At 45.5% G+C, this 24,492-nt stretch overlaps 1 protein-coding gene across 2 annotated transcripts in view; it reads right to left on the bottom strand.

Moving 5' to 3' along the window:
- TRPT1 (tRNA phosphotransferase 1) overlaps positions 1 to 14,892 on the bottom strand; it is a 122,730-nt gene extending 107,838 nt beyond the window's left edge. Inside the window, exons 1-2 of one of the 2 annotated variants that reach the window (XM_086938144.1) lie at positions 14,773 to 14,887; positions 12,665 to 12,713 (exon numbers count right to left, since the gene is read on the bottom strand). The gene's annotated coding sequence lies outside the window, so the exon portion shown is untranslated. Of the gene's footprint in view, positions 1 to 12,664; positions 12,714 to 14,772 lie in introns of both variants that reach the window. The other variant, XM_086938145.1, reaches the window with a different exon arrangement.
- Between the last annotated feature and the right edge of the window lie 9,600 nt (positions 14,893 to 24,492).

Here is a 24,492-nt window from a genome sequence, read left to right on the forward strand (position 1 = left end):
GAGTAATGAGTTCCTCGCTGTGGGTTTATAGTAGGTAGTGGTCACCAGTGTACCTGACCATGGCCGAAAACCATGGCCTAACCTTTTCTGAAAGTGACTTGGCAGATATACTATCTGACCCGTCATTCCAAACAGATTTTAACATCTCTAGCACCATCGCACAGACCACTGATTGGGAGACCATAACAGAGAAAAAGCGCAACAGGATACGTACCATCCTCCATGGGACAATCCTGGCCCAATATCTCAGAACCAATTCGGCTCCAAGAGGGCTTCTAGTATCCAACGCACCCAGGATTTTCCTTGATGATCCCACGTTCAGGAAGGACTGGGCCCAGATCGCCTGGCACTGCACCAGGGACTGGATGATTCTCATTCTCAAGACAGCCAAACGCCTGTCAGACACACTATCCATTGAAATCGAAGAAACAGAGAGACACTTCAAAGCCACTATCACATCATTTAAGAAAAAACTAGATGACCAGAACAGGGAGATCAATGAGTACAAGGACTACCTGACCCAGGCTAAATTCAAAAAATTTGAGAAAGATCTCAAAAAATTCTCCTATGCCAAAGTATACCCATACTCAGAGGAGAACTACACCCCGCCTACCAAAGAGACCAATATACCCAACTCCTCAGGTGATGACAGCTCCGTCTCCAGTGACTCTAGCAGTGGATTACAGAAACGGGGAGGAAGAGGACGCAGAGGACAACGGTGGCCTAACCACTGGCAAGGAGGACAACCAAACCAATTCTATGGTTTCCCACCGAACTTAAGCCACATGCAGAATCCCTACTTTGGCTTCCCCAACATGTACCCCACAGGACCAATGCCGCTTTTTGCAGGCAACCAGGGCCCTAATTTTCCTTTTTTAGGACGGGGCCACAGAACACGAGGTCGCAGAAGAACAACCCAGCACAACAACACACAGGTACATTGGGCAGAAGAAGAAAACCCAGTGAGCTCCAACACACGCCAGAAGACGAAAGAAGCAACACCAGGAACGAGCAAATAGCAAACCCCATTGCCCAACCGTCACTGGTGTTCAATCTATCCAGCACCCCACTATCCAACAAGGAACAGGCAGTCCTGGAGAAGGGATTGTCATTCGTGCCAACAACCAGGCTTGACAAATTCAAGCTACATGCTGAATTAGCACAATTTTTCAGGAAACTGAAACTAAAATCCTTCTTTGAGAAAACAACTACCCCCGACCCCACACAAACAGATGACAACCCTAACATCACAGGGCTTAGAGTCAAATCCACCTTCATCCCACCTCCCTCCACCATCCCGCCTGAGATCACCACATTCGAACAGGCAGTATTTCATGACATTGAGAATCTCAACCCAACCACACACTTCAATAACCTGTCATGGGAGGACAGACAGACCATACAACGCCTCCAAAACAACCCTACGCTAATAATAAAACCAGCGGACAAGGGAGGTGGCATCGTACTCCTTGATAAGGCTGACTATGAAACAGAATGTCGCAGACTACTCAGTGACAGCAGGAATTACTGCAGACTAGAACATGATCCAACAGATCGGCTACGAACAACTGTGCATACCCTAGTCAAAAGGGCAGCAGACGAGGAATACATCTCCAAACAGGAGGCCGAATACCTTTGCCCAGCACACACCAGAATACCGTACTTCTATACAGTACCCAAAGTACACAAAGGGGTAATCCCACCCCCAGGAAGACCAATTGTGTCAGGCATCAACTCTGTACTAGAGCCACTCTCTAGACACTGTGACTTCTTCCTAAATCCCCTGGTACAAAAGACCCCCTCCTACATTAAAGATACCAAACACCTATTGCAGGTAATCAATAACATCTCCTTCAACCCTGACACACATTTACTGGTAGGGCTTGACGTGGAAAGCCTGTATACCAGCCTTCCACAAGATGCCACCCTGCAGGTACTACATGGCATCCTGGAAGCATCACCCTGGCCTTACCACACTCCGAGGAGCTTCGTACTGGAATGTGCAGCCCTCGCCCTGAAAGAAAACTATTTCGAGTATGACGGCACCTTCTACCTGCAGACAAATGGAACCTCAATGGGCAGTGTTTTCGCGCCGAGCGTGGCCGGACTTTATGTACACCACTTCGAGAGCACCAACATCGCAGTGGAATCCAATCCGTTCAAACATCATATCCTGAAATGGCACAGGTATATCGATGATATACTGGTCATCTGGCAAGGTTCGCAACATGAACTGGACACCTTCTTGAACTGGCTCAACAGCAGAGACCCATATCTGAACTTCACAAGTACAGCCAGCAACTACCAACTCCCTTTTCTTGATCTGCAAATAACTGCCATGAATGGAACACTGGTGACCACTACCTACTATAAACACACAGCGAGGAACTCATTACTCCACTTCACCAGCTTCCACCCCCGGCCTCTCAAAGAAAACCTACCGTTTGGCCAGTTCCTTCAGATCAGAAGAAACTGCTCCAATGTGAATGATTACAAATCACAGTCTACGGATCTAGCCACAAAACTAGAAAACCGCGGTTACCCAAAGGCCATCATCAAAAAGACCCAGAAAAGGGCCAGAAACTTAAAAACCGGGAAGCACTACTAGAGGACATCATCAAAGAAGATGAGGAACAACCTACTACCTGTGTCACCACTTACAATACTGCCTCCAATGAGGTGGCGAAGATTATCAAGAAGCACTGGAAAATCATTAACTCTGGACAGAGAAACTGGGAGCTACCAAGGTTCGCTTACAAGAGGTGCCATAACCTGCGAGACCAACTAGTCAGAACCCGCCCAAAACCACCCCCAAAACCGGCGGAGAACACCATACTTAATGCCTGGGGCATGCCGAGAGTCACAGGACATTACCCCTGCAATGACTGCAGTGTATGCCACCTCACATCCCACACTAAAACTTTTAACTTGGAACCTAACAAAATCTGGTCCCAAAGGAGCCACACCAACTGTAATTCCCGCAATGTGATTTATTTACTCACGTGCACGTGTGGCCTCAGATATGTGGGCATGACCACACGTAAAGTCAGAACCAGGATAACCGAGCATCGCAGTACGATGCGATGTAAAAAGAACATCAGTAAATTGACTAACCATTTCATTACCCAAGGCCACACACCTAATGACTTCTCCTTGACAGTCATTGAGCAAATCCCCGAAAGCCCCATCAATAATGATAAAAAACTGCTCAATAAAGAACAAAGATGGATATACCGCCTTTCCACATCCACTAATGGCCTGAACGATGCCATCCCCTGGAACTCTCTGTCTACCATGTAATTACCCACCTATTTAGAAACCCCCTGAACCCCTCTGCACATTTGGGTCATATTTTCCCTGAATATTGGGTCCTGTAGCCCTTGCTTGTCACCACTATTACACTCCCAATTACTACCAGCTCTCATGACAAGCCTTTTAATCCTATGTTTAATTGTAATTCTCGTTTTGTGAATTGGCACCCCTCTGAAATACCCAACAGAGTGTCATTTATACTCCTCCAATCTTATGTTTAACTGTAATGCTCGTTTTGTAAATTGGCACCCCTCTGAAATAGCCAATATAGTGCCATTTAGACCGATCCCATTGCGTAAACCCGGCGCCAGCACATGCACTACAGCCCTGTGCATAACCCAGGCGCCCAGAACACACTTAGACGCATGCGCGGCAACACCGCTTTACCGTGCATGCGCCCCTTTGGCCAATCGCTTCGCGCATGCGCGAAGAAGAGCCACAAATACGCGCGCATGCGCAAAAACGAGCTACAACGACGCGCAACAGCGCTAAGCAACCGGCACACCTATAGCGCGACTATGACTCGTATATTCGAGTCTTTCCACCATTTCCTCCCTCTCCAGGTGCCCTCACTTAGCCTATCAGCACCAGTATATAAACCAGCAGAACAAGCCATTACTTTCCGGTTCTGCGAAGGAGGCACAACAGGTCCCACGCCGGCTCTGACCAGAAATCCTGTGAGTATGCTGATCTACCTCCACTACGCTGGGTAAGCGCTACCTTTCTCCCTACAGGTTTCCTAACCCCAGTGGTCCCACCTTTGTCTCCTATATATAGGGTCAACCCCATGCCACTTCAATAACCTTGAAGCCATACCTACCTAAAACTAGCGTAAGCCATAGCCCTTACGCCTAATTTTTTCACTTTCTTCACCAATGTTTACTTTTCCGTTGTTTTAACCACTTCACCACCGAAGTTCTAGTGCGATCTTTCACCATAATGGTACCACCAGTACCATTACACTTGAGCCGTGAATAGCCTGCACCCCATCGCTATTTAGCCGGCTGTCAGTACCTATGATAAACTTCCTCCAGTGACTCTTTTTCTCCCATGTATGTTTTGTCTATGTCCCTTTATGTTATTTGTACAGGTGATCTTGAGAAGGGAATCCCCCCTCTCACAGTTAGATACACTTTAGGGCGTGTAGACACATAGCCTGCACTACACATCCCCTAATTTTAACTACACACACTTTTATCAGTCCTGAAGAAAGCCAGATTACAGATAAGGCACTGGCTGAAACATGTTGACACATCAAAGGACGTAGGAGGTCGTAACCCGCCTCCAACGTCCTACTGCCTTATTTTTAACCGCTGGCGGAGGCCCATTTAATAAAGTATTCTTACCCTTTGGGTACTGGGACCCCCGCCAAGCCGTTTTAAACTCACTTACTTAACACCCTTCACCGCACACACAGTGACATACCTGCTCCGCTGTAGCCAGGCGTCGTAGCACACCCGGAACACGCTAGGTGTCACTGGGTGGGCCCGATGATGAAGCATGCCACCAACTAGGTTGGTGGGTGAGGGCTTTCATAAGACACCTAACAGGTGCCATCTCCTTCTGACAAAACAATACTGAGTCACTATTATGATTATAATATAATATCATACCAACCCCATTCCAGCTAGTCATCATTTCATAAAGCTTTATTCGGAACATTTAAGAAACATGTCCATAAAAGCACAAATAATACAGACAATTCATACAATTTCTTAGAGGCAAACATAATATACATATATATATACTATCGATCAAAGAAAAACAAGATACACATATTGCAAGATATCCAGAGGGGGATGGAATAAATATTTAAAATGTACAGAAGTTTTATTTAAAAACACATACTTTTCCTGGCGCTAATCGCTTTATATAAAAAGGATGCAGTAAAAAAACAAATGTCCGCATGATTCAGATTAAAAATCAATTTCATAGCCTCTGTAGTGTCTCTCACTCCAAATCTAATGAATAGTGGCTTCAAGTGGAATTTCCTTAACTCAGTGTACAAATCACATGTTAACAAAAAGTGCTTAGTGCATTGTTCAGACTTATTGTCACATTTACAGGGACCAACAGGGCGCGATTTGATGTTAGGCCACGCGACCAGATGATGTGCTATACCCATCCTCATTCTGGTCAGTACAAACTGGTGTGAGGTTCTAGTCACCTGTGATAGATATGGTCTGAAGCCGGTAAATTCATTCATGCTATTGTATAGTACACAAGTTGTTAATTTAGAGTCCTCTAAGTGATGCCTTTCATTACAGTGCTTTAAAAATATTGTTTTCACATCAGATTTGGGGATTTCCAAAAGCCTGTAGGGGTCCATTAAAACATTGATTCCAAAGAGATTTTGTACACGATCAATAATGTAACCGATCCAGGGGATCTTCAAGTGTTGGTCCAATAAAAGGCAGTCCTTAATAATTGCTCTGTTCAGTGTGGTACCATCACTGAGCCAGATCGAGCGCCACAATAGAATGGGCCTTAGCATGATCATATCATTTAGGGCTTGGATCCCTGTTTCATTGTAAACCAAGGAGTTGGAAGTAGACCTGGGTAAGCATAGGAGCTTTTTCAGGAAGAGGTTCTCCTCTACCTGCAAGCTCTTTGCAGATGACACCCCCCAGACTCCTGCCCCGTAAAGGGCAGCAGAAAGACATTTTGATTTATAGATGTTTAACATATCTTTAATACGTCTATTCCCCAGTTTCTTGGCAAACAGAAAGACCCCGTTGGCGCTCCTAGTCATCTTAGTTCTGACCGCCTTATGTTCAGTGGCCCAGCTCCCATTATGAGAAAAGGTAATTCCTAAATAGCAAAAGTTATCAACTTTTTTCACTGGTTCACCATCAATAACATAGTGGGTTTTCCCATTTCTTTTAACTTTTCCAGAGCTGCATTCCATTACATAAGTCTTAGCCTTATTAATCACCAGTTTCCTATTCTTAATGAAGGATACAAAACAATCCATTAAGCGTTGAAGGCCCAAGGGTGTCCTAGACAGTAACACTGCGTCGTCCGCATAGAGTAGTACTGGTATGTTAAAGTTATTAACTCTAGGGGCATCTGCAGCGACTGCCTGCAGGGCAGATTCAACCTCATTAATAAAAAGGGTAAAAAGCAGGGGCGCAAGAACGCACCCCTGTCTGATGCCCCTTCCTATCCCAAACTTAGTGGTACACTCCCCATTGGGTCCATAGCGAACACTGGTGCGGAGTTTTTCATACAAACGGGCTAAGAAGTAAATAATTCCCTCTGGGGCACCCATCTCCAGTAATTTGGCCCATAGTATTGCATGGTCTACCAGATCAAAAGCACTACTAAGGTCGGCGAAACAGAGATAGAGCGACCCGTTTTTTGCCTTGGTATATTTTCCCACCAATAGCTCTAAATTCAAACACTGTTCTATAGTACCACGGCCTTTTCTAAAACCAAACTGGCAATTACTTAAAATCTCATTAGATTCAGCCCACTCTTCTAATCTTACAAGGAGGACCCTACTCATAATTTTAACTGATGAATCCAATAAGGATATAGGTCTATAGTTTTTTGCATCCCCACGGTCTCCTTTCTTGAAAATAGGGATGATTATTGACTCTTCCCAAGTAGACGGTATATTACCGCTAACAGCTGTATTAAAGATTTTGGTGAGCAAAGGCCCCCATATATCTGGGGCGGTCTTGTACACGTCTATGGGAACGCCATCTGGCCCCTGGGCCTTGCCTCCTTTGCTAGCTCTAATACTAGCCATAGTTTCACTGATGGTTATATCTAAGGCAAGGATGGGCCACCTATCCCCATTGGTATCTTTTGAATTACAAGAATCAAAGATTTTAGAAAAATGTTGGATCCATGAGTCCATGCTCACGTTAGAAGTGAGTTCAGGAACCCTATCATCTTTTAGGAATGGGCTATTTACCGTGGACCAGAACAGGGTACAATTGTTCGTGTCCGCCGCTAGGGTGAGGTTATCCCAGGCCTCTTGCTGTAATTCAGCTTTTCTACGTTTAAGGGTAGTATTAAAACCCTGTCTAAGTTGGACCACCAAAACTTTGTCCCTCGGTTTGGCTGCAAGGGCCTCTTTGAGTTCTTTGCGGGCATTGGAACAGGCATGATCAAACCAGCCCCTTGGACACCTTGCTTTAGACCCCGCCTTTTTGGTGAACTTTTTGTTAATAATGGAATTAATATTGTTAAAGTGATCAATACTGTCAGACGAGGTGTCTACACATTCTAAGATTGCCGTGATATCTGTCACACAACTAGATATAATTAAATCTGAAGTTATAGCGGCTTTTTCTCCTTTCCACCTCAATCTATAACCATTTTGTCTATGGGGTTCAATATTATTGATAATACCATTTTCACAGACATGATTTTTAACCCAAAAGGTTAGTTCAGTGGTCAAACAGTTATGGTCACTCAACATAATATCTATCACATTGGGCATCGGGCATAACGGGGCAATAGTTGATGACATACATATAAAATCAATAACGGTATTAGCGCCTCTTCCTTTAAAAGTTGGAATATTTCCACCCGTGTCATTTTTAGCATTATCCAAGATTTCCAAATCGTAATGAATCATAAAATTATTCAAAGTTTCCCCGTACGTGTGGTGTGGGAAATGAACTTCAGCTTCCCCCTGTCGGTTATACACACCACAAACTTTCTGGGTGGATAATGGGCACACAGGTACATTAAAATCCTCCACAAAAATAAATTCAAATGCATTGTTAAAATTCCTCACGAAATTGTTCACCGCCGTATCTAGTTTATTAATCACTAAATGTCTAGTGTTGTCAAATACATTATTGTAGAAATTTATCAATAGGATGTTTCTGCCTGGTTCTTGTGTAAGCCATAGGATTTGCGAATGCGCCCCCACGTTAACGAATTTTTTCACAAGAATTGATAGTTTGACAGAAATTAACACCAACAGGCCGCCTTTAGCTCTACCATGAGGTGAGGGTAGTGCTGGGAGCTCATAGGACACATACCCATCAATGCCATTAAATTTTTTGCTCCATGTTTCCTGGAAACATAGGATGTCAAACAGATGCACAAAATCAATCCAGCCTAAGGCATCTTCCTTGGCCACAATTCCCGCAATATTCCAACTAGCGATATGACAAGTTATATTCTCTCTTTCATTGCTAGCGTTTGACAGATCCACACTAGGGATGGACATGTTATTATCAATATTAAAAAGCTCTATGCTGGGTATAGAGTTTAGGGTGTCTCCCCCATTCAACGTACAGTTCAAACATACATTACTTATTTCATTAGTTAACAATACAGCCGCTTCATTAACATTTCTAGACTCTAGATCTCTAGGGGGTTCAATCTCATGTCAATCGTTCTGATCTAGGTGACTCAGGGACTGAAACCTATTCTGGGTAGGGACCTGGTACACCATTCCATTATCATACAGAGGGGGGTTGCCAAATGGAACAAATGGGTTAGGGGTATGCATTAAAAGGGCATTCCCCCCGAACATAGGGTTCCCATATGCAGCGATGGAATGAATGGACCATGTTGTGACCAAAGAAGAAGTTAGGCATCAATGGTCTATTTACCAAATGAGGATAGGTGGGATTGCTCGGAGCCTTCTCCTTACAATTAGATGGCGGTTGCCCGCCGAGGTGGTTATAAAAATAGCCCAACGGCCTAGCAACTACTTCAGTCTCAGACTGCGTAATTGAAGCTGCTCTAAGCAGGACCGTTGCCACATGTTGTGGGTGCTTGAAGTTTATAATCACGCAGTCCCCCCCACCTATTTTTTTGGTGTTACCTATCCAATTTACTCTTCTGATGGAGATTATTTGGTCAGCATAGCCGACTGGATAGCCACAATGACGATTTAGCCAGGAGATGGTTTTATTTCTCAAAGAATCAGGTGTCTCATATTCACTTGGGGGCTGAGTGAGAATGGAAATTAGTTAGAACCACCACGTATGGTACACAGTCGGGTGGTAGATCAACAGGGCGTCTACAGATCCTAGTGGGCTCCCCATTAAATTCTCCCATCGTATCAGTTGGAACTGTCACCGTAGGTGCTGATACTTGCGTAGGGGCTTGCATGGGGGCTGATGATTTAACACCCATTGGATTGCCTGTAACCCCTTGGTTAGATGGATTTGGGGATCTTCCTCCCTCCTGTGACGATGTAGGTGGTGGCCTCTGTGATTTCGACTGATCTTTAGTGGAGTGTTTCCTGGCCAAAGTGGGAGGGGCACTGGTAGAGGCTTGTGACTGCTCCTTATCCCTGGTGGGGGCAGTAACAAGACCGGTTGACTTTTTAATGTCTGCTAAGGACTTTTCCAAGTTGTCTGCATGCTTACCCACCAAGCCCCTTAAACTGACTACTTCCTCCTGAAGATCTCCTATCTTAGTTAACAATGGCTCTATCACCATACTAAGTTTACTAAGAATTGCACTTGTTAGTGAGTGAATTTGATCAGGCTTCAGAGAAACATAATTATCTAGGTTCATAGGTACTAAGTCATTGGTATGTTCCACTTGGGTCGTATCTTTTTTCCTTCTAGATATATGACTACCTCGCTTAGGGATTGGTTTTCTGCAGGCGCGCATAAATTTGGAGGCCCTCCCAGATTGCTGAGGTGTCCCCTCAAGATTATTACCTTGGTCTTCCTCCCCCATTATAGACTGGTCTAAGGCCTTGGTTACTTCGACATTAATACTAGTGGTGCTATTATTGAGTTCCACAGGGGCGACAATCTCGTTAACAGTATTATTAAGATTTACAGGATTTACATGATTGATTACATCGGTGGACAATGGAGGATCAGCAATAGTACTTTTTCCCAGTGACTTCCTCCTGTCGCTGTTGATTTTGGACACCACTTTCAGTAAGTATTTATCCGGCAATGTACTTTGGACTGACATTTCTGGGGTTTCTGTGACAATATCCGTATAACTCAAGTTAAAATACGAGGGGTAACAGTGACTTTTCCACTGATTATCCTTCAATGGTACTCACAGTTCGTGCCAAGGGGGGTGGCCCTGCCTGGCCTCTTCTGGCCCCTGACGGCCACAGACGGCCCCGCCCTTGTCCCGGGCTTCTCCCGGTCGCTCCCGCGCGCGACTCGCGGGGCGAGAGGGGGTGTCAGCCTTTTAACAGGCGCCTCCGGGCGCTCTCAGGCCGTCAGCGTCGTCGTGCCCCGCCCCAGGGGCTGCTGGGGATTGTAGTGCGCGTTTCGCGGGTCGCGCTGTCTCCCGGTGGTCCTTGGCGCTGCTCCGCCGTTCCCCTCACGGCTCCTGGACACTCAGGTGAGTTTTGGCGCTTTGGTGTTCCCCCACTGGGCTCCCGGGGGGTCAGCCTTTTAACAGGCGCCTCCGGGCGCTCTCAGGCCGTCAGCGTCGTCGTGCCCCGCCCCAGGGGCTGCTGGGGATTGTAGTGCGTGTTTCGCGGGTCGCGCTGTCTCCCGGTGGTCCTTGGCGCTGCTCCGCCGTTCCCCTCACGGCTCCTGGACACTCAGGTGAGTTTTGGCGCTTTGGTGTTCCCCCACTGGGCTCCCGGGGGGTCAGCCTTTTAACAGGCGCCTCCGGGCGCTCTCAGGCCGTCAGCGTCGTCGTGCCCCGCCCCAGGGGCTGCTGGGGATTGTAGTGCGCGTTTCGCGGGTCGCGCTGTCTCCCGGTGGTCCTTGGCGCTGCTCCGCCGTTCCCCTCACGGCTCCTGGACACTCAGGTGAGTTTTGGCGCTTTGGTGTCCTTTTTTGATTAATTAAACATATAAGCCGGGGATCTGGACTAGCTATCTGGTCCTCTCTCTCCCTCTTGATACACACACTTGCTGAGAGCATGGCCTTCCTCTTGACAGTATAGTATGTAATTGGGGTAGGTCTGGTCCCATTTTCTGAGGGTACAAATAAGACCTTTTCCTGATAGCCTTCAATGAAATTCTTCAGCACCCCAGCATCTTCTCCGCCTATCATGAAGTGTTATATCTGACCTCCTTCTAGAAACTCCAGGCCTTCTTTGAAATAGTTAGAATTGCTGAGTTTTCACAGGAAAGGAAGGTTTCCTTTGTGTTCTCATTGGTTCTTACAATTCCTACTTTGCTGTTGCTCAGGAAACAAAGACTGTTGTTATTGTAAGTATCTTCTTGAGGGTTGTTGAAAGAAGGACTCAAAGAATATTTGACCCAAGAACCGTAGGGTCCTGTCAGCTGTCGAAAAGTGCTTCTTCACCTTAATAAGGGGCTGTAATTTCTTCTCAAGTTCTGCAGCAAACAATTTAACTCATTCAAACTGAATACAAAGAGATGCAGACTTCTGGAAGGAGTCACTACACCACTCCTTTAAATACAATTTCCTTATAGAGCCAATGGTAGCACCTTCAGCCAAAGACAAAGCTGATACCACATTGAAAGTTAAGTCAGAAAGAAACTCAACTTGCTCCTTTAGCCAAATGAGTGCCGGCATGACTCTTCTTTAAGGGCTACTCAATCGTCTTATCAGAATGATGCTTGAGAATACTTCCCTCTGCCCCGGAGGTTCCAACCACCACACTCGCTAACAAATAATCCACTACCACTGTCTCTGGGATGTTCTTATGCATTTCTTCCATCAGAGGACGTTTTAGACAAGCACCTAGGAACAATAATGTTATCACGATCTTTCCACTCCCGCATAACTACATTCAAAGCATGTTGGCGAAGACGAAGACTCAAGTAGGGAACTTGCCTTAAAACCAGCTCACATCAAGTACTAGGCTGCTCATCAACCGAAAAACCCATACTCTGCTGCACTCTGCACAGTTTTTCTGGCAAAATGTCCTTGTCAATGTATTTCTTCTTCGGCTCCAAGGGAGAAAGCTCAACATCTTACTCCCTAATTTCTGAATCAGAGGAGAGGTCATCATGAAGCTATGGATGAAAGACAGAGGAAGCAGGAGACCATGGGGAAGACAACCTCCAGCACTATCTTCCTAATCCTGTCATCAGGGCTCTCTTCTGAATAGTCTGCTTGCCTCCAGTGCTGTTTCTTAGGAGGCGAGAGAGAGACAGAAGATGAAGAATCTTCCACATAGTGCCAACTCTTTCCAAGTTTCCTCATCATTCAGTAAATAACAGCTCCTCAACTAAATCATACAATTACCTGGCAAATGCACCTCTATAAATACCCGAAATATGTACGCTGAGTGAAGTGAGAGAAACTGAAAGCAGGTGCATTTGCAGGAGCCACTCAATTCTCGCTCCCTGAGCAAGCATGCGATCAAAAACAGCGGCACCAGACTTAACCGCTGCCCTGTGCCTCTCCATTAACAAAGACTCAAACATCGGAATAATTTACTTTCACTGCAGTAAATGAATTCCGTTACTCACCAATGCCTCCTCACTTGACGAGTTCGACTTCTTCAGTAAGGCAGGAGATCTAAGAGAGAATGGGAATATTCATTAACTCCATTCCTCGACTTCATGTTGCACATCACTCTACCCCTGTGGCAGACACATGAAGATCCTGGGTTGTCACAGACTTCCAGGGAATGGCCTGTTTTCTCTCCTATTCAGAGGAGGGGCTCACCTAAAAAGCACTGACTGAGACAAGGGACTTAGGGATATTGAAAACTCCATCAAATTAGTTTTATCCATATTTGTAAAAATGGTTCTCTCATGCTCCCTAAGGTATTTAACTTGATTACTGCATTTACCATTGTCCAGAATTGTGAGAGTTTATGTTTTTCGTTTTGGCTCTCCCCCTCTTACCAATAAACTATTTGTTTTAGATGGTAAGATATTGAGACACAAGCAAGGTATCTTAAGAATTAACCAGACTGCAACATTCTGTACAATCTGCAACCGACAGGGTAGAGAGACTGATAGGCCAAAGAACAGACTATTACCATAGTCCAGCTTATCCATGATCAGAGCACGAACTATGGTTTTGCAAGTTTCAAGAGGTAATAGGTCCAAGCATTTCTTAAGTGAAAGTAGTAGGGTGACACATGAGCCAGGGACTTATAAGGTCTGTGGGGAGAAAGGTAGATCTTTATGCAACTTCATGCCCAAGTTTCTCATGTCTGTTGATGGTCAAAGGTGAGTGGCCATATCAGCTGGCCCCCCATTCATTGAACCAGACCTCCTGTGTACTTCCGAAGAGAAAGACTTCAGTGTTTTCCGAATTACATTTAAGGTGACTCTGTTTCATCCAGTCTATTACACTGACAAGACATGCTTCAAAGGTTTTCTGTCTGAAAGCAAGGTATTCACCTATCGAAAAAAAAAATGCTGTGTGTCATCCACATAGGAGATTAAACTAATGCCAGAAGACTGAATCAGTATGGCCAAAGGACAATGTACACGTTAAACAATGTAAAGCTGAAGTGGGGATCCCTGTGGCACCCAATAGTTAAGCAACTTGCTTCCAGAAGAAAAGGTGGAGGCCGAAAGTGATTACTGTGTTGCAAAGAAAGGAATGTAACTACCATAATGCTGAGCCACAAATACCCACATACACCAGCCGTTGCAGAAGTGTTGTGTGAGATACCATATCGATTGTTGCCAATAAGTCTAAAAGAATTAAGGCGCAGTCCTAACACTGGTCCAATAAGATTTTAATTAATTGTGACACTTGCATTTTTTGAAACATTCCTTTTCCAGTGGGAATACAGGAAAGATGGTCTCAAGGGGTTGCTCCCTCTTGGGCTAAGCATCTGGGAGTTCCCTTCATGAAATATTTGTAATGCGGCTACATGGGCATCCTCCGATACATTTGTAAAATATTACAGAATTGATAAGTTGGAAACCAGAACTTCATGACTTTGGTGAAGGGTTTTGAAATTCTGTAATGTTTTCTTAATCAGAATGTGCACTATTAAAGGGTGAAGCAAATCTAATATCTTTTTTTAATTTCTTAGTTTGAAGGCAGATTTGACTCTGGCATACTCACAAGTAATGAATATTACTGGTAATTAATGAAAATCAAATTATTATTACTGAATGAAACTGGTTATCTTGAAACTAGAACATGCCATGATATTATTGCCTTTTATGTGATGTGTTTTGGGTTCAAACACTGATCAGCATAAATTAAAAACTACTCATTTAAATGGAGGGATCAGTTTCCGCGCCTTGACCCCGAAGTGCCGGCACCCCTCTATTTCAGGTAGCTATTGAGGTCTACAAATGCTATTATTATAATTATTATTACACCGCCCTCACAATCGGGGAACTACATTTATTTAATCGACACCAGAGCGAATAGTCGCTGTCTGTTAAATAGATAACCTGGCACAGATTTTTTCCAGCTCGCATGAAATGTCGACTGTAATGTGTTTATTTTTCTGAAGTGCATTGTGGGACATTTGATATGTAAAGTTGCTGGGCATACCCTGTATGACATGACATTCTCGGACAGCCCGCCTCGTACACTGGGTGCGCCCAGGATATCATATTGAAAAAAAATACAGCTAACATGCTAGGACAGCACTGACCTGTCCGGTGTCCTGCCCTTCTCTCACTTTGAAGTCTCGTCTGGGGTAGTAACCGCTGTGTATGTCAGTACTTACTCCTTGACACAAACACGGTAACATAGGCGACTAGGCGAACTAAAGAACTAGAGAAAGGACTTCACAGCAACACCCCGTGAAGCAATGTAAATCGTAGCGTCCATTTTGAATTGGGAAAATATAAACACTTTCCTATATATATTTAGAGCAAAAGTAAGTGAAGCAGCGTTCATGCTACTGCAACAGAAGCCATTGAGTTTTCGGCATTTCAACAGATATCAGGTTTCCCGTGAGTGTGCAGCTCATCTAGTCCAAGTTTATTTTCTTGCAATTTGCGAGCTGTAGTCCGGAATTTATGAAGGGATTGAAAAGAGTCGCAGATACCAGAATGAAAGAAAACCCTGGACTGGATAAGTACTCGTGCCTGTATCTGAGAAACTCAACAGCTCTGCATTTGTAATGAAGCGGGCAGGAGGAAATCGACTACACAGGTGGGCATGCGGATGTAGCGTAACGGCTAGATCAGCTGCTCCTGAAGCTGGGGAACCGAGCTCAAATCTCGGCCGGAGACTGAACATCCTACTATTCTAGGACAAATCACTTAATCCTATGTCTTTGTTTCTATAGACGTGTACTTTATACTTCCCAGATTTCAATATTTAAAGTTAAGCACATTTTTTTACAGCACACGATTCTGCCTTCTGTTGTAATTGCTACACGTATCTTCAGACCTCGCTTTTTATCTATCACGAACTGTTAAAGCCTTATTCATCATAATGCAAAAACCAAACTGTAAGACCCAGAATGCAAAGTGCTACTGGATAAAAGACGTGATCAACTGAAACAGTCGAACATTAAATGGGGCCACAAGACATTATGTGAAATGTTCAATGAGCGCATTCTTAAAGTAGGTAGATTATATTCACCTGCCAGTTCGGGCTGGACTGTTCCCATTGGGCGTGGGGTCAAGACTGATTTGTATATGGCTGGGCCCAAACTGGAATGGTATGGTGAGCAAAAAACAATGGATTTAGGCCCAGATCTCTGTACTGGGGTGAATGTATGACATTGTTCTGCATTCTGTCCATCAATTGTTGTTCTTGCATTTGTGACCCTGAGTGAGACCGGTATGCCCAGACGTGGGTCCCGTGCTCTCCATGCCACAATTGACAATGGTCTAATGTGGGTCCTGTGCTCTCCGTGCCGCAGGAGTCAAGCTATCCAGGCTGAACGCTCAAACCGGCCCTAGGATGCTTGACCTGGCTGTTCTCATTGGGCGCAGAGTCAAGACTGACTTGCATAAGGTTGAGTCCAAACTGGAATGGCATGGTGAACCAAATAAACTATTGATTTAGGCCCAGATCTCTGTACTGGGGTGAACGTATGACATTGTTCTGCATTCTGTCCATCAATTGTTCTTTTTGAATTTTTCACCCAGTCCAAACTGAAAATGGATTTAGGCCCAGATCTCTGTACTGGGGTGAATGTATGACATTGTTCTGCATTCTGACCATCAATTGTTCTTTTTGCATTTGTCTTCCCGAGGGGTATGCCCAGACATGGGTCCCGTGCTCCCCGTGCTCTCAGGGTCAAGACTGATGTGCATATGGCTGGGTCCAAACGGGAATGGCATGGTGAGCAAAAAAACAATGGATTTAGGCCCAGATCTTTGTACTGCAGTGAATGTATGACATTGTTCTGCCTTTTGTCCATTAATTTTTCAACATTGTTCTGCCTTTTGCCCATCAATTTTTCTTTTTGCTTATTCGCTGATAGACAGCTTGTTACAGGTGTGCCGAGTGAGTTGAACAGACACTCTCATTCCGACTCTGGGCTCCTATTCTTTGCACCTCCACGCATGGTAGTGCACAGGTTCAGTACTTAATTGAAAAAAAAATCAACAGATCTTTTTCAAGTTTTCCAGGTCCCTTTGTGTGGAGGTCAGCCAGATCAGTTCTTTTCATTGCATTTTTTATGTTTTGCAGTTTTGTATAGCACAAACTTGACTCAAAGGTATTGGAGCACTTTACATGAGCATCAGTTGCATTACAGACATTCTTTATAGTCACGGAGACATTAGATTATTAATTTGCCTAGAATGCAGGCAATCCGTCAATCAGTCCTCCCGTAGAGACTTCAACCCAGCAGCCCAGCTTCCCAGCTTCTAAGGCAGCTACTCTAGCCGTTATATCACTTCCTCTTCCCCAAGATCTGTGATTGGTAGTCCTGTTTATTCCTTTATTAAACCATGAATCAAAGTCGCAGAATGCAAGCAAAAACATAGACTGGATAAGATACTCACATGTATCAAAGAAACTTTAGAACTCTGAAAATATATGCTAGGATCCAAAGAATCTCTTGTCTGGGCTTTGAGACAGCTTTCACTGTCTTGCCTAACTTTTGCCCCCCCCCCCATTCACTTCCGCTTCTGGTACTCTGTGCTGGGAGCTTCACAGGGGAATGTAATGCCATCCTGCAGGCAATAAGTGCTCAGGGAGCACCGGGTGAGCTCAGATGGAACCCCTCTGAACACCCCAGTGCTGAGTGCTGTGTGCAGAGCAACAAACAGTGCTGGTTTTGGCCACGGAGACGTATGCGGCCCTCAAGATGGCGGAGGGGGCTGTTACTAACCGCCGAGCGAGACACATCGGCACCGGAGGCCTTCTGCAGCGAAAGGCCTGGAGCCTGAGCGGCAGGAGCGATGGAATAGCAGAGGTACCTTAGCCCCCCCCCCCCCCAGGGGTGCCTCGAGGACAGACCTTGCTGCTTGGAGGTCGGGACTCAGTAGCTCTGTGGGTGCTTGAGCCCGGGAGCAGACCTGACTTCGTGGCATGGATCTGCCTGCCCTGAGCGTCCTCCACCTTACCACAGCTGGAGCCCAGCACAAGCTCAAGATCAGCCCTGGGATCCTGCATGCTGCCTCAGCGCACCGCCACACAGCCTTCTACCCCTACGGCCATCACCAGCTCGGGGATTCCTCCAACCACAAGATCACCGCCAGTGAGTGCAACAGCACCATTAAGGACTGGCTGAACGACTGCGAGAGGATCATGTCTGTAAATTTGTAATATATAATTGTCCAGCCCTAATCGCTTCTTAAAATGCAACCTAGAATTAATTGGCAACCTGTATATATTTAACTCTAACCACTAGTATCTGTAGTAGATTTTTGTTCTTACTACCATTCTTATGTGAGTTTAGAGTTTATCTGTTTGTATCTTTTATGTTATTCATGTACTCTGAAGTCCTCATGTAATGTAACTATTGTAAAACACTCTGACACCTTTGGGTAAAGATTGTGCTATATAAAAACGCATAAATAAATACATTATAATATCATACCGTATATAAACATATAGAGAGGGATTTTTAGTCAGCAGGCCTCCTCCACTGGTCTTTTGAATTGTCATTCACATTTTGACTCCACCCTCCACAGCATACAGCATTGGTCAGTCCTGTTTACTTACTGCCCCCTTCAGTTTGAATGACTGCACAAGGCCTGTGTGGATTGTTTACACATGCCTAAAATGGTTCCTCTCTCTTCAGCTGCAAAGTTAGTTTAAAGTGTGATTTTTTAAAAATTGTATTTATTTTTTGTTTTAACTTTAAATAACAAAGTGTTTTAATGACACTATAACATTGTAGCTGTCCTTGATTTGAGTGTTTTTTTTAGGTGACTATTTATTCATGCCCCCTTCCTAAATAATACTAATAAAATATATGGGTCAACTCAAAAACACTTATTGCTTAAAAAACATACCTAGTAAAACAGCCAACACAGTGAATGCTTTTTACATTTACATTTTTTTATTGCAAACATAAAGCTGCCATCTTTAGGTGATAGCATATTTTCTAAACTAACCATTGCACCAGTTTGCTAATGCAGGACTTATTGGTCATGCCAATGCTTGATTTAGGAGGGCAGTGCCCACTTTCATCACTACAGTGACCCACTACAATGTGGGCGCCACCCAGTGTTTTGGTGCTAGCAACAAACTTGCCTGTAAACAGTGATGCATACTGAACTTTTAAATGAAATGATGGAAATAACTGCTTTAAATAGGAGCATTGAAGCAAGTCTGACTTTTGTAGGAGGGCTCTGGTGAGGGGTTCTCTATAGAAAAAAGTGAAAAATAGTGTCATACGGTGAACATAAAATCACTTAAAATCCAAAGGTTTCGAAGGAGTAATAATGAAATATTCCAATGATTTTGTGCGCTATTACCAATGTCTGAAACAATGCACCAGTTTATTAGACTGTTCATCAACGTAAGCTCCTCACATTGTGTCTGTCCACTGCCAGAGTATAACACTGCTAGGATTCCTGGCTTGTCACAATGCCCCTAGTGGTAGTTTTTAGGTCGAGCTTGGGCAGCGCATGTGCTGCGAGCCATGCTGGATTGGAGTATGTACTTGAAGCCCGCCCACTCTCAGCCCATATTTTTCATTGGTTTGTGTCATTGTCCTTCGTAAATGCTGGCTTCTTATTCGTTTTTAGCCTTGTTAGTCCCTCCTTAGTACTGCCCTGTCTTCATTTGTAACCTCCCATGAGGACTGGCTCTTTTACTTCGGTTGTTACACGGTAAGTCTTCTTTAGACTGTAAGCACTACTTTCTTTAATGAGATTGTTTTACACATATATAAAAGGCATTGTAAATTACACTGCCAATAGCTCAAGGTCACGTAAATGCGAGACCAATTGCATTGCAGAAGCTTGTCTAAGAGACCATTAGTGAAAGCATAGAACACTGTTCACAATTTCCAACTCCTCACACTGCTCGGTGGTGTAACAATAGCCCCTGTGGTACAGGGGGCGGAGCTCAAGGGGGCCCTTCTACAGCATTGTGAACGAGGGCCTGAGAGCTCCTTACTGGATCTGGAGCCTGGGTGGGCCCTCCATGTCCGCCTGAGCAAGTTTCATTATGCCCCTGACATCGCCCACCTGTGCAAATGTCACTTAGTACTGAAGCATGGTAGCTTATCACTGTGCAGGTAAGTGTGCTCATCTTACATGATCTGCTCGGTGGGCTTTTCACCTTGTTGTCACTGGTGCATGATATTCACGCTGGCTACCAATAGACTTTCTCCACCTGCCCAGCAGTGCCAGCCTATCAAACTGCTTATTATTGTCAATCTCTCACATTGACCTCTTTAAAACCACCAGGATGAGCTCCTGAAACTGACATTTAATATTAGCCCCCCATTCCGACCCTAGTGCAAACGTCAATCACTGCCCACCCGTGCCCGCTCCTCATAATACAATCTGATTTTCCGACTACACTCACATTGTTTGCAGGGCTATCTGGTCACACTGCTAACCAGTGCCACTTATTTACACTATCCCCAGAGCTAGCTCCTCACATTGTTCACAACTTATCATATTGCCCACAGGGTCGGATTGGGATCACAATTCGGCCCGGGCGCTGACGAAAAAAGTGGCCCACATTCAAGAGGCGTGGCCCATATTTAAGGGGCGTGGCCCACATTCAAGGGGCGTGCCCTTTCATGAAACACCATTTGCACAGACAAGGAATGAAAGTGGGAGGATACTGTTCTTGCACACGACACAGGGCCAAGGTGACAATGGCCTACATGCTGAGCAACTAAATAGCAAGGCCCCTTTTTGTCACATAATTATTCCAGCCCTACAGCACAGGAGCACCTGAAAAGCAGCAAAGCCCCTGCTATTACTAACCTACTCAGCCCTCCCCAGACCTTCAGCTCAGGAGCACATGAACAGAGGTAAGGCCCCTGCAATTAGTAAATTAATCAACCCTCCAGGACTTGGGAAAATGTCCTGGCAGGGGAGCACAAAACACAGCTTTCTGGGTCATCCAAGGTAGCCAGGGGGGAGGCTGAGGTGAAGCTGGTGCATGGGAAGTGCCTCCCCAGTGTGTTCTGGCAGTTTGAGTATTTACCATTTACTGTAGTATTACCCTTGTACCTGTGTATGGTACCCTTTTGTAACTTGCACAAGTCACTTTTCTCTTGTAACACACTGTTTGCTACCTCTCACTTTTTGTTTGCTTTAGATGCTTGCACAAGTGCCACCATTGCCTACGTAACGTTTGTTCTCGTGCTGGAGTGTCTGCCATTAATTGCAGTATTATACCTCTACTTGTATTTTGTACGCTTTTATAACCTGCACACATATCTCTTTTTCCTCCTGTAATGTATCGTTTGCTCCTCTTGTATTTTGGTTGCTCACTATTGTCACTTTTGATTCATGTAACTTAAAGTTTGCTTTTGTAATTTGCCCACTTATATTTTTCACCTCATGTATTATTGCTGTTCCTAGTGTGAAGCGCTCTGACACCTTCGGGTAAAGTCCGCGCTATATAAAATCGCATAAATAAATAAATAAAACAAAAAATTTCCAAACATCACACGGCCCCCACAGCAAGAACCATTCTTCCTCGCCCACTATGCCCTGAATGTGAAGGGCTGTGGGCGAGGTGCTAAGACTAACACAGTTTCTGGGCTGCATGGGCCCCAGGGGGGCCGAGGTGCAAATTGCTCAAAGGCCTGAGAAACACCTGGCCCCCAGGGAGGCCGATTATTGCAAACAATCACCCCTCCCCAGCCCAGCCTCAGCTTGATTGCTTGGCAGGGTAGGGGTGAAGTTGAGCTGCTTTCATTTTCTGTCTCTGTCTCCGTGCACTATGTGGGCCGTTTTTTTTCTCCCCTTTCCTAGTCCACTCTCTGTGGGCTGGGACAGGGGAGAAAAAAAACGGCCCACAGAGGGCACTGAGGCACCGGCCCTTCGGCCCATTCCCGAATGCCCGCCTTGCCAATCCGCCCCTGATTGCCCATCATTTCTAGGTGCATACAATACTAATCAATAAGATCTCTACCAAATCTCACTGCAGCCAGCACCTTACACTCTCTCCTAGTGCTAGCTTTTCACCCTTCTCACCGTTGTCAGCTCCGGAAACATGCCAAAGTGCCAGCTTCTCATAATGGTTCACCGAGTCAACTCCTCAAACTCACCATCTACTGCCCGCCAGTGTTGCATTGCACATTAACAGACAGTCGCATTTTAATCTATTAGGAGGAGAAGGCCAAAGAGCTGGCAACAACAAACGTGTGTTTCGAGTAGTCTGACTTTTTTCTCTTGCTCTCCCTTTCGTGCACATTCTCAGTCTTTGTCTCTTCCATTTCGCCCCTCTTTCTCTGTCTCCCTTTAGCATGTGCATTCTGTTTTTTTATGTGTCCTTCTCACCATCTCTCCTCACTTACTGTTCTTTTTTCGTGTTTTCTTTCTCTCTGCCATTGTTCTATCCATTTCTGGTGCTCTCTCTTTCTTTCTCGTCACTAATCTTCGTCTCATTCTAAGTACAATATTTAACGTTTTGGAATCATAGGGGGTCATTACGATGGCGTACGCCTATTCCTACAATGGAGGCAGGGCCTGCACAGGTCCCGCCCTAGGGATTAAGATGTCCCTTCCTGACTGCCTTTTCATGGCGGTGCCTTTTCATGGCGGTCTCACCTACATGAAAAGGCAGACGGAAAGAGACTTTGGGGGCTTATAGCAGGCCCCCATCCCACATAGGCCATTGTTCAGGGACCCTTGGGGCACATGCAGTGCTCCCCCACGCATCCATGCACCGTGTGCCAGCATGATGCATGGATGTGCACAAAGTGCCTTTTTCTACTGCGGCTTGTGCCAAAGCCCTTTTCTGGAGGCCTGAACGCTCCTTACTGGGTCTGGAGCTTTGGGGGCCCTCTCCGTGCACTTCGCAGGGGGGCCCGCGCAAGTTTCGTTATGCCACTGACAACGCCCATCAGTGCAAATGTCGTGTTGGACCTGATTACGATGACGGTAGGACTGCCATCAACAGCCCACTGGTGGCAGTGCCACGCCATCGTAATACTGATTACCGCCCGCCACATTAGGATGGCGGGTGGATGGTTGGCGGTCGGAGAGACCTGACCGCCAGGGATCCGACGGATTCATGGAGCCTATCAGAGGTACTTGTATCCCTACAACAGAGGCAGTGCCTTCCAGGCATCGCTGTAGGTATGACAATGTCCCTTCACGCCAGCCGTTTCATGGTGGTTTATCCGCCATAAAAAGGCAGGCGGAAAGGGACATTGGGGGGCTCTTAGCAGGCCCCGTTTCCTTCCTGGCCCTCCGACATGGCCCCCGGGGGGGACCCACAACATATCCCTGCTTAATGTGGAAGGCACTGTATGGTGTCTGCCACATGGTGCAGGGATATGCATAGGGTGCATATTTTGTACTGTGGTGTGTGCTGTAGCTCGCGGCACACACCGCTTCTGCAATCTGTTTTTCTATGTGTCCTTCTCGCCTTCTCTCCTCACTCACTGTTCTTTTTTCTTGTTTTCTGTCTCTCTGCCATTTTCCTATCCATTTCTGTAGCTCTCTCTTTCTTTCTCGTCATTAATCTTTGTCTCGTTCGATTTACAATATTTAAGGTTTTGGAAACAAAGGGGGTTAATACAATGGCGGAGTCCTATTCCTACATTGGAAGCAGTGCCTGCACAGGTAGCACCGTAGGGATTAGGGTGTCCCTTTCTGACTGAGTTTTCATGGTGGTCCCACCAAAATGAAAAGGTAGACGGAAAGGGACCTTCGGGGCCGCCAGTAGGGCCCCCATTACTTGTAGACCACATGCAGTGCTCCACCACACATCCATGCTCTGTGTTCCAGCACGGTGCATGGATGTGTACAAAGTGCCTTTTTCTTCTGCGGCTTGTGCGGAAGCCCTTTTTCTGGGCCGCATCACAAACCGCAGTAGAAAGGGCCGCAGCACAAGCCGCAGTAGAAAAAAGTACAGTTACGACCGCCTGCGTGGCAGTCTTATTTCAATAGGGCAGGCGGGACCGCCGACACCATACGATGCCGGTCGGCAGTACAACCGACCGCCATCGTAAGGAGGGCCATAATTATATATGTAAAAGTACTGCATGAAACCATTATCATAATTATATCTTGTGTTCAGTGCTGCACACTTGCCCATTGTCACTTCATTGAGCACTTGTTCACCAGGCAGACGTGGTACAAACAGACGCTCATATCTAGCAGTAGAGATAGTGTCATAGACCAATGGTGACCATGGTCACTAGGTCCTGTATGGAAAGTGACCAATGCAGTACAGTGTAATTGATGAGACCTGGGCTCTCAGCTGGGTGACCCCAGTCCGGATGTCTCGAATTAACAATGTGCATTTGTTCTCATACCTGTAAAAACTAGTACCAGATAAAGGAGTCTAACTGTAGGCCTCATCTACAAGAAAATGCAGCAGCACGGTGCTGCGAGCCATTTAGCTACATTGTGTTGCGTCATTTTCGAAGCACACGGATGTGTCATATTTAAACAATACGACGCATCACTGTGGTTTCCCCAGCGCTGGCGCAGGCACCCTTACGTCATTTTGCAAGGGTGTCTGCGCTGCGGGAATGATTGGTTTTTGCACGAAAAGACACCTTCCTGCACAAAAACAATCATTAATGGCATTTTCCTCTTTCTATGTCTGCTGCAGAATGCAGTACACATAGAAAAAGGAAAAACAAGGAGAAATAAAAGTACTTCTCCTTGTTCCGCCATTCCTGTGCCTTCCCTGGGAGGCATAAGATTCTGACACATTCACAGTTTTTCAAACATTTGTAAATCTGGGAATGTGTCAAGTTTCATGGATGTTGTTTGAGAACACCCACTACAACACCCATGGAACGCCC

This window comes from Lissotriton vulgaris, chromosome 9, assembly GCF_964263255.1.
Source record: "Lissotriton vulgaris chromosome 9, aLisVul1.2, whole genome shotgun sequence".
Taxonomy (NCBI): Eukaryota; Metazoa; Chordata; class Amphibia; order Caudata; family Salamandridae; genus Lissotriton; species Lissotriton vulgaris.